This window comes from Malaclemys terrapin, chromosome 3 (assembly GCF_027887155.1).
Source record: "Malaclemys terrapin pileata isolate rMalTer1 chromosome 3, rMalTer1.hap1, whole genome shotgun sequence".
Classification (NCBI taxonomy): Eukaryota; Metazoa; Chordata; order Testudines; family Emydidae; genus Malaclemys; species Malaclemys terrapin.
Window position 1 is genome coordinate 34,243,234 of NC_071507.1, and position 15,619 is coordinate 34,258,852.

General features: G+C 39.4%; 1 protein-coding gene across 1 annotated transcript in view; it reads left to right on the forward strand.

The window, feature by feature from the left end:
• Nucleotides 1-15,619, forward strand: part of PIGF (phosphatidylinositol glycan anchor biosynthesis class F) — a 44,330-nt gene that overhangs the window by 27,977 nt on the left and 734 nt on the right. The window lies entirely within an intron of this gene.

Genomic DNA, 15,619 nt, shown 5'->3' on the forward strand with positions numbered 1-15,619 from the left:
AAGGTGAAAGCATTACAGAGAAAACATATTGAAAACAATAAAAGAACCTATATGCAGGCTGCTAAACTTACCAGAGATCACCCCCAACTCCAGCAAGGGTTCTGGCACGTGATCAATCCTTCAAACTCTATTAAGGCTTTTTTTTGTGGTTACGAGTTCATTGCAACTGTTAGCTCAGAATAAGCACCTCTGTTAATCATTCATTCTTTCCTTTATGCAGTTTGAGCCTTTGAGCTTGTTCTCATATAACAGATGATCAGCAGACAAAGGTCCCCTCCTCAGGGCAAAGCATTACTGGAGGGGGGTACATTAGCATGCACATTTGCCCAGAGATTTCCTGGGAAATGCTGTTTAACTTTTTGTCCCAAAAGTTCGTTCTTGTCTGGTAAATTGTTTAAAATAATCTTTTGAAATTCATAACACTTCCCAGGGTTTACATTGGCCACGTCTCCCTTCTACAGAAGTTACATACAATCCCACAACAGTATAAAAACTCGGCATTTATAATACTATGGACTCCAAAGCTATTTAAACTTAATTCATTTAGCGCTCTCAAAGATATTGCAGGAAATTGCCATATCTGTCACAATGGGCACCAATCGATGTGGATACAGCTCTCCACCCCAGAGAAAACTGCATTTCACTGTGTTTGCATGTTGTATGTGTAGGGACAGATTTTTGCATTTCCCTGATCTTTGTTGTTTACACCCATGCAAAGAGTGTATATTGCTACCAAATCAGCACTGGTCTAATCAAGTTTGCAAGGTGGAGTGCAACAGAGAATCTGACCCTAACAATGTACTTTGGTCTCCTGTGGGATGAAAATTGTTGTATACTTGAAAAATATTTTATTAATACAGTATTGCACAAGATCTAGGTCAGAATAAAGACCTTACATTAGATAATGTATGTCTTGAAGACTTCACTAATAAATTATATATACAACTTCTCATAAGTTGTGTAATATATCTGTATCTTATATACCAATAGTATGAGCTGAGATATAAAAAATGAATAGATTCTGATGAACAAGACACACATATTAATTAGATAAGACCGATAATGTAAATAAATGTAATTCTTGATTATACAGCTCCAAATGTTGACATGTGGGAGATCCAAGTTTGGAAGTATCCTGGCAACTTTTTGTGTGTGTGACTAATATAGACTTGGGTCAGAATTTTCAAACGTGAGTGGCTAAAGTTGGGCTTCTGAATCTATATTCAGGCATCTAAACAGGTGTTGGCAGCTATTCAGAGATGCTGAGTGTGACAGATATTGCGTCTGCATGCAGCATCTTTTGGAGAACATATTGTATTAAGGTAATAAATAATCTCTGTATTACTGTGGGCCAGGCATTGTATGCAGCTCAGGGGAGGGGGATAATGGTTGCTTTTAGCTCCTCCAGGAACTAAAACCAGTGGGGGATGATTAAAGTGAATCACTCAGGTTGTAAATACCTCTAGAGGTACCATCCCTTGGGAGGCTTGCATATACTTGTTCAAAGTGGGTTTTCCAGAGACTAACAGAAAAAGAAAGGGCTTTAGATATAAAAAGGCTGCATTTAAACTGACTTAGGGCCTCCTTTCTGATACAGCTAACAGACAGGTCTTTCTATCCAAAGGAGCCCCTTACTTTGGCCTACTAGGGCCCCATAAGTATGACAAGTGATTCTGGTATGTTTAGTTTTTGTTTAAATCTGCTTGTTTTTTATATATTTTCTCTCCAATGCTTTTACCTTGAGAATAAATGTGCTTGCTTGGAAAGAACTTGGTGGTAACTAGTAACTGCTAGTAATGCACTGTTCATAGCCCTCAGAGAGAGAGAGCCAAGCACAGGTGCTGGCCTTTAGGCAGACTGGCTTGCCAGGGATATCACAGTGTAATGCAGGGAGCCTTGCAGTCTTGCGCTCCCCTCCTCCCCGCCCCTGTCACAAGGGATGGGACAAGGGTCCCTGCCCACAGACAGGTGATGACTGGAGATCTGAGACCTGACTGGGCACTCCTGGAATGGACCACAGGAAGTGGGGGGGGGGAGGGCGAATACAGGTGCAATTATCCTGAGACTGTGACACTGAATATCTGCAGTTTTCTAAGTTACAGTAGCTTGTCACTGGATGTCTTTGGGCAGCAGTACTGTGCAGAACCTCTGCAGCGCTATGCACTGTGGCTGCACACCTCCTTGTCCCTGACACTCACCTCCCCCTCCTACCCTCACCTCTGGTATGTGCCTTATACTGGAGCTTGGGAGGGAGTCCACAAAAGACAACCTGAGGCTATCTTCCTCCTTTCCTGTGCTAGGGGAATTCTCCCATGCCCATATCTAGGGTTTTCAGAGCTCCTTTGTCACTCTGGCCCCTTTACCCAGCATATGGCAGCTTCAGCAGGGGTGAAAATCTCACTGAAATTTTGGGCTTAAAGTACTTGAGTATCCTTTTTAATCATCTCTTTCTGGGGAGTTTATGGAGTAACCATAGGGCAGGCAGCTTATCAATCCTGTAGGCCATAGATAGGAGACTGCTTGTGGGGGACAACATTTTTAAATGCTAATGTTCTTTATGGTCCACTTTATAGGGGAAAGTGAAAGAAACCTTTTTAATACAAAACAGCTTGTATATTTGTATTTATCTCAATAAATATAGTCAAACACAAAAATGATACTGTCAGTGGGGTAGAAACCAGTCTTTATAGGCTGGTTTTTATTAACCTGGGCTTGACTTGTAGAACTTGACAAATATCAATTGAGAGATAATATGAACAGGGACTTCAAAAATATCTGGTCACTAAATTATAAGAGATGAAAAAGGTGTCCTGGCCAAACTTTTGCGGTGTTTGTAATGGAAACATTACCCCCAGTCCGGTCAAGCTGAGATGTCCCATGGAGGTGATGTATTGGAGTTGGACTGTTAGCATTCCCAGAGAGCTGATTCAAGGAACAGCATTAACATTGGTCTTTTCCTTCCTCCCACCCAATAGAGCAGTGGTTCTCAAACTTATGTGATCACACCCCCTTCTTTGTGTCTGTAGCAGTTTATGCCCCCTCACCACACAAGTACATATATCGATAAAAACAAATCAACATGCAGCTCACTAACTATTAGAATATGTAAGGCATTGATTCAAACAGAGCCAACAATCCGTTGCAATAAGAGCAAAGCAAAACTGTGATTGTGGTCAATTCTTACAATTAAATGTACACACCACATTGTAGCAAATGGATTAATGTACAGACAGCAACGACTTTGTATAATACGATGCAAGCTTAACAGAAATCCGTCAATATGCACAGCACCATCTAGAGTCAAATACACAGTGCCACCTGAGGACCTCCTATGGCTGGAGGAATCAGCTTTGTTAGTCAGTGCTATGGGTAAAATGCGCACAGTACATGGTTTTTTTTTGGGGGGGGGGGGTTCCCTTAAAGCTTTTCATCCTCCCCCAACACATTCTGTGCCCTCTAATTTGAGAACCTCTGCAATAGAACACAGATTTACTGCTCAGCTACTTGAGTTGTATATGGTTCTTCAAGGCCCTCATGGAATCTTTAGGTCTGATAGACATTCCTGGGCACCAACAGTAAGAGCATTCCTTACAGGAGTATTCCCTGTGCTGCCACTGGTCACATGGGAAGCGAGAGAAAGTGATGAGATCTCCTTTCCCTGTAGCTATGAAAGAGGATGGACCCTTCACTCTCTGTCTTCACCTGAGAGTACAGAGGTGGGAAGAGAAGAGGCATTGACACAGGATTGTGATGTTGTATTGGAACACCAGTGTTAAATCACCTTGATGCAGTGTTGTTACATATTGACAGTCCTGATGCAACATCACAACACACTGCCAGGACAGTCTGTTGTGTCTTCATAACTGCAGTGATGAAGTAGCTCTCCAGCTGTTGAAAGCTTAAGTATTCCTGTAATACTGATGATTGGATCTATGTAAAATGATGATCCTTCCAGAATGGAATGAGAAGACAACCGGAAATTTCTATCAGAATTGCTCCTCAGAATAAGCTGAGGCTCAGTGTGGCAGAGTCTAGATTATGATGTAGCAGGTGGAAATCTTTTACTTGTACTTGTTGACTCAAGCCAAAAGTAATGTCACCACTCAAAGTAAGCCTACAACATTTCTGCTTTTATTCACTAAATTGTACAGATAAATGAAGTGTGCCTCTGTCAACACCATAAGCAGCACTACTTCCAGAATTATCTTATGTTCTCTCAATCTTTTCATTTGTATGTTGCCACATGTTTACAGCATTAATGAGCTACTCATATAGTCATTATCTGTATAGTTTACTTTGGGCTCTCTCTTATTACCAAACCTTAAGTTTTGTTAATGGACTGGGTTTCTATAAAAAGCAAACTTGGACATCTTCTTTTAACTATGAGAGAGATTTACACAGAAATGATGTGAGTGATTTATAGTTAAAGTATGATTAGCATTAAAATGATAGCACATGCACTGCCATACAGCAAACCTGGGTTTGAATGTTAAAGCAAAGATGGTGACTCTCCTCATTTCCAGGATGCTGATCCACCCTCACCTAGAATCTATATAATAGGCCAATTAAGGGATGCCTTGTATTTTTCATATGATGTTCAATGGTCTATTAATGAAGATAACCTATGTATCTTTCGGTTCCATCGGATTCTGTTTCAGTACTTTCTGAACAATATTACACCTGTGCTCCATTCAGAACACAAGCGTCCAGTTTGTTTCCAGGTATAATTTAAGATGTTGGGGATCACCTCTCTCCCAGTTTGATACCAGCTCTGTTACTCAAGCGAAAAGCCCTATAGTTTAAGCAGAAGGGGGTTGGAAGCAAAGTGTCTTCCAGATTTGAGGAGCATTTATTGTAACTTCCTTAATTCTTCACCAGAGCCATTATTTGTTGCCCTTCAAGGCCATATTGCAAAAGTCATCTTTTTTTTCCCCTTCTCAAGCTAGGTAAAGTGGGAGAGTTGGTTGTTTTGGATAGTGGATGAGGTCTAATGTGGCTGGAATTAGGGCAACTTCTTGTAATTTATCAGACTTGCATTTCTTTCTATGCTAAACTTCCTTTAATTACTAAGACAATTTCATATTACCTCTGTGCTATTAGAGCTCCTTGGCCTCAGTGTAGGAGATTAGCTATATTTAAATTCTTGTTGTTATGAGTAAGGATTTGCATGGGCTTTACACTTAGAGCCTTTAGCATAATTCATGGTTACAATACATAGGTCTCTTCTAAACTATGTTGTAGTAGTTTCTGATGCAACTGTGTAGTAATTAGATGGGCAAAGGTTGAATTTATAAGGGTGTTGGAAACCAGCGCTTTGAAAATTGATCAGAATTGTGTGCCAACAGCAGAGGGCCACAGCCTATTCCCTCGTATCAATTTGTTAACTTCTCAGACTTACATACAAAAGAAAGTTAAGCTATGAAACCCACAAATGTAGGCAAAACAACTCTTTACCCGTACAAAAACTTACTCTTTGCTGAAGACTGCAATTTTTTATTTTCTGTAGAGATGGCTATTTATAATGTGACATGAGCTATGAAATAAGTGGTAATAAAATTAAATCAGCTAAATAAATCATTTTCCTTATAAAGATGCATCATACTAGATATCACAATCTGTTTTCAATGATAAGTTGATGCTGAAAACCTCTTCCTCAACTAATGCACACATCTAGACTGTGTACTTCAGCTTTATTAAATTGCGATCATTAGGGTTAGTTATATAAAAAAGAAAACCAAAGATCCAAACATACATATAAACCTGTGACCTTTATTTGCTTTGAAATTATTGGTAGTGAAACACTCCTGTAAAAATTGCCATACTGTGATGCTTATACAAAAATTCATTAAATTCTGCTCACTTTAACCCTAAGAATGAACTAAATTTAATCAGAAACATTACTTATTTGGCTTGTCCACAGCAAGATTTGAAACACTGTTAGTACTTTCCCAGTGAACTGCATTTAAACTTGGTTGTTGCAAAAAGGTGCTAACAGATTTCCGCAAAAAGAACAGGAGTACTTGTGGCACCTTAGAGACTAACAAATTTATTAGAGCATAAGCTTCCGTGGACTACAGCCCACTTCTTCGGTAGCTAAGGTTTGTCTGTGTTATAAAATGGCTTACAGAATTGTGGTCATAGAGTAGGATTCGGACTAGTCTTTCTTTAATGGATGTTGTAGGCAGGGCCAAACTGTACATTAATAGTAAAACATGTTTAATCATGGTTGAGGAGAGGCATCACAAGCTGAATTTAAGTGCTGATCTTTGGCTCTGTGACAGTCCTGGGAAGAGGTAACCTCAAATCAGCTACAGTCTCTAAAGTTCAACAAGTTCGTAAATGTACTGCTTTGATTTAGGATAGGTATTAAATGGTATCTAGTGAAGTTAGAGCTGTTAAACATAAGCAGATGTACATATCAAAATAAGCTTTGTATAATTGATAGATGTGTATTTCCATTAGCTCAGGATTTAGCAAATACTTCACCAAGTCCAAGTTCCTCTTCTAGACTATCTGGACTTGAGAGCCAGAATAAGTCATCTCCAGATCTACTTCTGAAGTTCCCATCAGGCATTTTCCTACAGAAGTGGCCCCAAGTCAAGTTGTCAGTTTGAATGGGCAGTTACTGCCATCTTTTTCCTTCTCTCTTCATTTGCATTGTTTAAATAGAAGATTCCAGTGTACTTATTTGAGTAGAGTACTCTTAGTTTTCTCTCTGTCATGTGAATGGGTATGCTTCTGCAGTCAACACAGGGATGCTCACGCTGCCACTGAAACACCACTTCCATCTTCCTGAGATCCTTTCTTTAAAAGTAATTTTTAAAGTGACTATGTTAATCTAAGTCTTTGTGGACACCTGTCCACATCAACATTGGCACCCTCATCAGCAATCTCAGTTGAAAGGCTGAGGAATGATTGGTAGAGAGGTTTCCTTCAGATGTGTTGCCAGTGGCTATGTGGAGGAAGTTTATAGTGCCACTATTTTTATGTCTTACCTGTTCAGTGGTTAAGATTAATAAGTAAATAAAGAATGCATATTTCTTATAGGGCTTTTCATCAGTAGATCTCAAAAGTCCTTCATAATTTTTGAGTGTATTTATCCTTGCAACACCCCTATGAAGTAAGTATCCCTATTTTACAGATGGGGAACTGAAGCATAGAAAAGCTAAGTGATTTGCCTCAAGTCACAAAGGAAGTCCATGACTGAACAATTAAATCAAGATTGGATTTTTTTTTTTTAGTATTTCACCAGAATTAACTAACTTTTTAAATACTACAAACTTTCACACACTCTGGATTCAAATAGGAAAGATTTGTATTCTCAAAAGTCCAGAAAGCTGGACACATCACTGATCTTAGACAAACAAATTACCTCCTTTCCATGCACCACTTGTCATCTAGACAGCAATACCAAGATTTTTAAATTAAAAAAAAAAAATACAAGTGTCTCCAAAAATCTCCATTTTATTTTTCAGATTTAAATTTTGAAAAAGTATTGCATACAAGGGGCTATGCAGACTAGTGGGCCTGTCTATATATGAAAAAATACATGAAAATGCATTTTTAAAAGCATACATTATATTCTAAACAATTTAATCATCAGCGTCACTAACAGGAACAAAATATAGTATTAAAAATAAAATGTCAACATTCTTTCACTGTCTGAACAATTTTTCAAAATGTAAAGCATTCCCACTAGACACAAAATACATGGTGGAAAATCACAATTGGGATCCTAATGATTAAGTGTCTTTCTATTAGACCCTCTGTTAATCAGAAATATGAAATTTAACCAAATTTCTGTGTGATTTGGTGCCTTACATTTATTTGAAAATATTGGAATCTTCTTGTAAGTGTGTAAATAGCAAGGTTATAGGCTTACAATGTTTGATGGGTGTAGGGCCCAATCTTGCAGTCCTAATTGAGGCAAAATTTCCATAGATGTAAGGATTGCATATCAGACCTTTATTTTGTAAATTTCATTTCTGTAAAATCCAAAGATATCTGCAATATGTTTCCCAAGATAAATCTTTCAGCACACAAGATTACCAGAATAGTAGAATAAGTGTTTGACATATGTCACAAGATTTTTTTTAACTTAAGATTTATATGGTGCAGTGTTTTTCGGAGAATTGTATTCCTTTAAGTAAAGCTACCCTAAGTTTTGAAAAGATTCAAAGAATTGTGTATGCAAAATCTAGTTGCCTCTAACCCCATGATACAAGATGGTAATGTAGTGATAGCTCTAGTCAATAGGAAAGAACTTCCTTTTCTACAGTTTGTTGACAGTGTCAGGATACACACAATTCTTTCCATCCCAGGATTTCAAGGCATATTACAAACACTAGTTAATTACTGTGAGCTTCACAAAACCCTACTGCGATAGGTAGGGGAAATGTTTTTACCCACTATGGACGTATCACCACTGAGGTGGAATGTGATAGCTGTTAGCACAGAGAAGCTCTACACAAAAGTCAAATATGGTGATTGGATAGTGCAGACTGTTGGAACAGGTAGAATTTAAATAGGCAAAATAATTATTGTAGTTGGAATTTGCCCAGACATTGAGTTAACATTTCTAGTCTAACAAAAAGTGCTGTGAGATCTTTAAAAGAATACAGTCAGCTTAAAAATCTCACTGGTGTCTGGATTTTTTTGTACCTGTTACAAGTAATACTTAAACCTAGAGACAAAATTACTTCAGTATTTTTCAGTTTATTTACTTTGTCTTTGACAGCACTTTAGGTATAGTCAGTTTATGTAGTCTTGCACAGCAACAGGAGTGAGGGAGAGAAAACATTAAAAATAGGAAAATGGGATTATAATAACAAAAATTGGCAGGAAAAAGATTTCATACCCAAAGCCATTTTTAATTTTCTTTCAAAATTTGCTGCATTTCAAGTTATTCGTTATTAGAAGGACACCCTAGATGATAGGCCCTCTGTTTTATGTTTCACTGGAAAGATGGCGTCTAGAGGAGCACAGTGCCCTTTAACACCATAGACCATAGATTCAGTACTGATTCAAAGGAAAGAGTTCCACTTCAAGCATCAGCATGACTTTTTGCTGCATCTAGGTGTTGCTTAGAGAGCTTACTGAGCCACCTCTATGCTGAAGAGCTTGAGAGACCCAACAGTTGTAGCACAGGGTGGTGTGGCTACAGACCAACACCACAGGCATGTTCTAAATGCCATACAACTAATAGTCCCAGCAACACATACTTCACTGAGGGCTGGTTTACACACCAAAAAAAAAAAAAAAACTTAGACCGGCACAGCTGTGTCTCTCTGAGAGACGTAGCTATGTCAACTTAACCCCCCTTGTAGGCAGCGCTAGCTCAGTTCTGTCGACATAATTACTGCTTTTTGGGGAGGTGGGTTAACTATAGTGACAGGAGAACCCTTCCCATCACTAGTGGAGTGTCTATACTGAAGCGCTACAGTGGCGCAGCTGTAGTGTTTATATGGCTTATCTACACTTGAAACACTACAGCGTAGACGTTACCTATGCTGACGGGAGAGTTTCTTCCATCAGTGTACGTAATCCACCTTCCCTGAGAGGCTGGAGCTAGCTTGGCTTAACTATGTTGCTCAGAGGGGTGGATTTTTCACACCCCTGAGCAAAACAGCTGAGTCAACATAACTTTATCGTGTAGACTAGGCCTGACAGAGACATATCCTGACAGAGATTGGATTTTGAATGTGACAGTCTTGGTTTTATTATATTTTTCAACACCAAACTGTTAAACTATCAGGTCTGTTCCTGAGTTAACATACATACCTGGTTTTACTTAGTGTAGTCTTTATCTAAGTTGACTTCATCACTGTTGGCAGCTAATAGAGGATCTTGAAACAGATATTTCACTTAGGGTACGTCCACCCGAATGAAAAGAGTAAGTTAAGTTGATGGGAGAGTGTCTCCCATTGACTCAGCGCAGTATAGACACCGCAGTAAGTCGACCTAAGCTATGTCGACTCCATCTATGTGAATAACGTAGCTGGAACTATGTAACTTAGGTCAACTTAATCCCTTAGTGTAGACGTGCCCTTACTATGGTTACTTCTATCATAGAAACACCAGAAAGGAATGAAGAGACCCTCATGGTTCCTGTTTATACAGTATGACTTTTGGGTCCATCTAGAGTTTGTGATGCTGCTTTTATTCAAGTGAATTGATTGCCATCAAGCTTGATTTAACTAACTTGACTGTAAATACTAGCCTAGATGCCCCCTGGAACAAACCTCTGTGGAGCATCTCAAATAAAGCTGTGTTTGTTAACTCAAGTGGAGGCAATCAATCAAGTAGCGTTAAAACTGGACCACAAACTCTAGACATACTCTAATTCAGTGATACTCAGACTGAGGCTCGTGAGCTGCAAGTGGCTCTTTAATGAGTCTCTCTCAGCTCTTTGCAGTGCATGATATTAACATTGTGATTTAATTATTAACCAATCAGGATACTTTTAATACGTTAGCCAATTGTAGTTGATAAAATAATAATGCTTGGTCAGTCATTTTTCTGAGAGAATAAATATATATGTGTATAAAAATAATAAATGAAACAATGAATTCACACTACTGTGGCTCTTTTGGATAATCACTAATTTGACTCCTGAACCACTGAAGTCTGAGTACCGCTGCTCTAATTCTTAGCGCAATACTGCTGAGCTCAAAGGGTTTCTTTATGGTGTTTACTTCTGGGTTTACTACCTAGCGTAAAGACTGTTTTAAAAGGATGTTGGATAGAAAAAGTGAAAAGCAGGACCCAAATGTACTTTGAAATGCAGTAGGAGGTGTGGACCTTATTTTCCTTTAATGGGGGTGGATTTGTTTTTTAATGGTTATATTTTCTTAATTAACATCAGTTTTTAATAATGGGAAATGGAGAACTTGCAGAGCCCATTAAATTTCTGTGAATTAAAAACAACGTTTAATAGCCATAACTGCCAAATAAAAAGTTCTCTCTTCACCACTCATCGTGTGCTGTACATATAGCATGTGACCGGACACATGGTTTAGTGAAGAAATGCATGCAAACCCTCCTCCCCCCCCCCCCCCCCCCCAAAAAAAAAAAAAAAGTTAAAGCATATATTGAAATAGCATTACAAGTTAAACATATAAGCCTGTAAGGCATCTTAGGTGCAAGGGGGAAAAAAATCACTGTGCACATTTATTTAGTCAATTTCTAACTGAAACCTGTGTAATCATATTACTTACATAACTTCCTAATTGACAGCTCTAGACTGGATCTTGTAAAATAGTATGCACAAAAAATTAAAGTTATAGTTCAGGAATCAAAGAAGTGCCCTTATACAATGTCTAAAGAATAGGCTTAATGTATTAAAAATTGTATCTGCTATTTGCATCTTTAAAAATAAATCCCTGTTTTCCTAGTAGGTAGCTGCCCACTTTATATACACTACATTGAGCAACTTTAACTGTAAGTGTTGCTGCTAGCATTGCCTATATGCAACTCCCATTCCTTGTGATGAGAGTTACATGTTAACAAAGGGCAAAATAATCATGCAGTCATGATGCGTTCCAATTTTATTGTCCAGTTATATGGTTTTGCAGTGCTACTTACTTTGATGTAATACTACAACCTGCTAAGCCTTCTCTGTGCAATACTGGGCACCCTCCTCTCTCATTGAAGGCAGTGGGAGTTGACAAGTGCCCAGCACCATACTGGACTGGACCCTGGCTCAGAATCTGAATGCTTGCATGTTTTTGTAGAAGACCTAATACAAGTAAGAGAAGTTACTAACCAACATAACATTTTTACCCTTTGTGCGATCTTAGGCCAAATCCCCAGCTGCAGACAACGAGCATACAGTGCAAGTAGGTGCATGAGGGGAGCAGTATTTACCTTTGCTCTCCCCAAATCCTGAGGCTTCTGAGTGCAGGGCCAGATATCCAGTATAAGTCAGAGCAGCCATATATGGGCTGCTAACAGTCCCTCGGGGCCAGTGCACTGCAATGCGACCATACCATACAATCCAGTCTGCAATATGCTTAGTAGTAGGTTTTCATCTTAACAATGAGTCTATCAGATAGTAACCTTGCATTTCTATAATGCCTTCTCATGGGGATTTCTTGAGTCAAGTACTATCTGATTTTTACAGATGGTAAAGTAGAGGCGCAGAGAAGTTACTTGCCCAAAGTCACAGAACAAGTCAGTGGCCAGGCTAGGAATAGAATCCAGAATGCCTGTCTTGTGCTCTAACTACTGGACCATGCTCCCTCCCTTAAAATAGTGTCTTTGTGCAATAATTGGCGAGTGGATGCTAGATTTTTTTTTTTCCAAGCAGCTGTTCAATTCAGATTCATAATTACACACACCTTAGAATTGGCCATTTTTCACATGTATACCATATGGAAACTGGCTGCTTTCATGGGTTTTGTGGGGATGCTGATTGATGTTTATTCGGGCATCTCAGAAGCAGGACAATTTGTGATAGTTGTCTGAAGGAAGTCATAGCTTTCCCTGTCTCACAACCAGAAACTTTCCCCTCTCTCTGACCTGAAGTGAGGATGCAGCCTACCTTCCTATTTATGTGTTCCTGACCCAACTTTCATGTGGGAACCAGTGAGGGTGTGTAGATAGGGGCTGCAGAGAAAGGTGCCTAACTCCTGTTGGGCAGAGAGTAGAAAATAAACTAAATTGTGTACAGTCCTCTAAATTCTCTGAGGACTAGAATGAGCTTTGAGAGGGGACTGCAATCCGCATGATCTTAATACTTCCATACATTTTAAAAGTAGAACAAAATCTTTTATTTAACTAGACAGAAGTATTTACTGCTTAGATTCTATTTTGTCATGTCCCGAATGGGATAGTTGATACATGGTATGGGGAAGTGAAGGGAAGCCAACTCAAATACAGAGGGCAAATGTAGAAACCACGGAGAATCCAGCCTGACCAAGAAAATTAATTTGATTCAAAAAGGCAAAGCAGAAAATGATTTGAACCTATGGGAATTAGAGTCCAGGAAACAATCGAGAGCAGTGATACTCAGCCTTGAAGATCAGGAGAGCCCTTATGGAATCAATGAAGTTACAGTTGCTGTGTGTGTTGTCATGAGTGTTTTTGTGGGTCTCTTATGCCATGACACATCACAATTGGAGGAAGTTGCACTGTGATTGTTTTGTGGCTCCAGTTACCACAGTAGTCCAGGGGGGCAGAGGCCACTTTGTTATCTCTGCAGTTTCTCAGTCTTGGGGCCAGCCAGCAGCTAATTCAACCTAGAAGAGCCTTTGGGCTCCTGTAAATTCCACCTGGCTGCAAGTCAGCTTCAAGGGCCATTCCAGCAGACAAGGGTCAGAACGGTGCAGAAGGGCTCTGACAATATTCTCAACCCCCCATTTCACTCCTTACCCTGGAGGCTATGAGGAAGATGAGCACAACATAGCTAGGCTCAGTCTGTACATGCTGCGGATTTTCCCCCATGTTCGGGGAATCCACGGGAGGCCAAGTAAAACTGGCTTTACAGCTCCTTTGTGCCATCAGAGCAGTGCAAAGGGACTGCAGTCAGGCCGAGCATCTGGCCCAATATCCTTTCCTTCTGTGCCACTGGAATTGTGGCATTCCTTGTCTCTTTGCCCCCTTCCACTTAGTTGCTGGGAAAAGTAAGAGTGTGTCTGTCTGTCTAAAATCCAAGGGAGGATTGCAGAGGTCTGTCAAAGATCTCTGGATTGAATTTTGATGGCATGGTCTATAACCTTCAGTATACTAGCACAGATTTAAAAGGAAGCAAGGAAGAATGCTTTTGAAGTTAGGAAGAAAGTGATGGCAGTATTTAAAAAAATAAAGTTATGAAGTGCTGGACAATGATTGAGAATGCAGGAGGGTTTTTAATGTTGAGCTTTACACCAGGTTTGATGTAGTTTACAATTGGACCAGGAGAAGCTATAACTATCCCCCACAATTCCTTAAGTCATAGTAGCAGTTGATTGACCCAGTAAGAGCATGGATGGGGCAAAAAAAGAGTTGCTGTAGATTGTGAGGGATATTGATTCACAAGGGGAAATATGAAAGATTCCAAAAGCCACGAGGAACAACATGTACTTGTGACAAGCAGATGAGGACCTACATACTTGAATTCACTTAATGTAGCTAAGATTTTTAATAAAGGGTCACTGATCACTTAGAGTTAGTGAACTGGACACAAAGAAAACTGCCAAGTTAATCAAGCCATTGTGAGGTATTTGACTTGGCTGAAATACAAATGGTTTCTTCTTACCATTAGTGGTACTGCAAGAGGCACTTTCATACAGAAGGTAACACATTTGTTATATCATTGCAGAGATTTTTGCTTTGTAAACATGTATAATGACCTGTACAATTCTGATTTCAACCTGATAATGGAAATGCAAAGCATCAACTGAAGCATGATCTTACCCAAAGCCACAAAACACACTACACTATTTTTAAATGTATGTAATACCTTATTGTGTGACGACATCAAGACTTTATACCAAAGAGATGCTGTGCCGTTCTTAATGAATGAAAATGACCAAATCTTTGGTTTAAAAGAGGCAGCAGTTATGACACTGTTGAACAAAATTACCTAATACAAACAGGGGCCATGAATGGAAAGTGACTCAAGGTCAATAAAGAGTACCTAAGGCACCTCATTTATAGTCAGTCATCTTTGCTACACTCCTAAAGACCTCCAAATAATGCTTACAAAACTGCACACAATAAGGAAGGTGAAACAGCAGAGGACCAAAGTACTTATTCGAGTTAAACTTCTCAGGGTCAGAGGATAGGAGGGAAATATGCTTCCCCAAACCTGAAGGATGTAATGGACAGAATCAAAGCTAGGAAAAAGCTGACTTCAGAAGGAAGATGAGTACCATAAAGAGCAAACACACTCTTTGCTGCTCATGAAGCACAAGCCAAGACCTGGAGCGAAAAAGCTAGAAAGTGATAGTTTCTGATGCCCAGTTTTCTCCTCCACCTTGAAGACAGGAGAAGAATAGTACATTGTATACTTGCCTCAAAATGGAGATAATTGTTCTGCAGACATAGTAAGGGTTGCCCTGGCAAAAGATGGAGGAATCATAAGAATAGGAATTAAAATTTATCTTTCGTCACCAACATAGTGAGGCTCTTCATTTGATGGGATGTTACTGGGTGGTAATTACTCTCTAACCACCACGTCCTAGGCTAGATTAGGGCTTTAATTTAAATACTTTTTTGATTTCACCCTCTCCCCCCAGGTTCAACTATGGGAAAAAAAAATCCACTCTAGTACTTGCCCCATTACCGGAGGCAGTGTGAGAATGAGTTGACCATATTGAGCCAATTCTGCCCTTGTAGTAGGAAATGAAATGAATTTCTAAGCAGTAAATCCCAGTGGGGCCTGCATTTAACTGGGCCTGCTTTTTGATTGCTGAACTGTGTGTAAAATATGCAGTCAGCATCCATACTTCCCCTTTGACTAGCAGTAGGAAGGAACTATGAAATTCCCCTGCCTGCTTTTCAAGTCCATGCTGGTATGTGTAGTCAACCAAACCCTGTCCCCATCTTGGTATGTAGGCTCATTTGGAATTCTTCATTCTTTTCTGCACACTTATCCAACAGCTTAGAAGGTCCATGTGGAGAAAGAAGGCAAAAGGTA